At 43.2% G+C, this 354-nt stretch overlaps 1 protein-coding gene across 5 annotated transcripts in view; it reads right to left on the bottom strand.

Moving 5' to 3' along the window:
• The window catches only part of SETX (senataxin), a 90013-nt gene that overhangs the window by 55523 nt on the left and 34136 nt on the right, over positions 1-354 (bottom strand). The window lies entirely within an intron of this gene.

The following is a 354-nucleotide window of genomic DNA, read 5'->3' as shown; positions in this document are numbered from 1 at the left end:
CTAGAATGTGAAGTCAAGTGGGCCTTAGAAAGCATCACTACGAACAAAGCTAGTGGAGGTGATGGAATTCCAAATGAGCTATTTCAAATCCTGAAAGATGAGTCTGTGAAAGTGCTGCACTCAATATCCCAGCAAATTTGGAAAACTCAGCAATGGCCACAGGACTGGAAAAGGTCAGTTTTCATTCCAATCCCAAAGAAAGGTAATGCCAAAGAATGCTCAAACTACCGCACAGTTGCACTCTCACACGCTAGTAAAGTAATGCTCAAAATTCTCCAAGCCAGACTTCAGGAGTACGTGAACCGTGAACTTCCAGATGTTCAAGCTGGTTTTAGAAAAGGCAGAGGAACCAGA

The sequence above is a fragment of the Bison bison genome, unplaced genomic scaffold (genome assembly GCF_000754665.1).
Source record: "Bison bison bison isolate TAMUID 2011002044 unplaced genomic scaffold, Bison_UMD1.0 scf7180017864375, whole genome shotgun sequence".
Lineage (NCBI taxonomy): Eukaryota > Metazoa > Chordata > Mammalia > Artiodactyla > Bovidae > Bison > Bison bison.
This window is presented reverse-complemented; position numbering and strand designations above follow the sequence as displayed.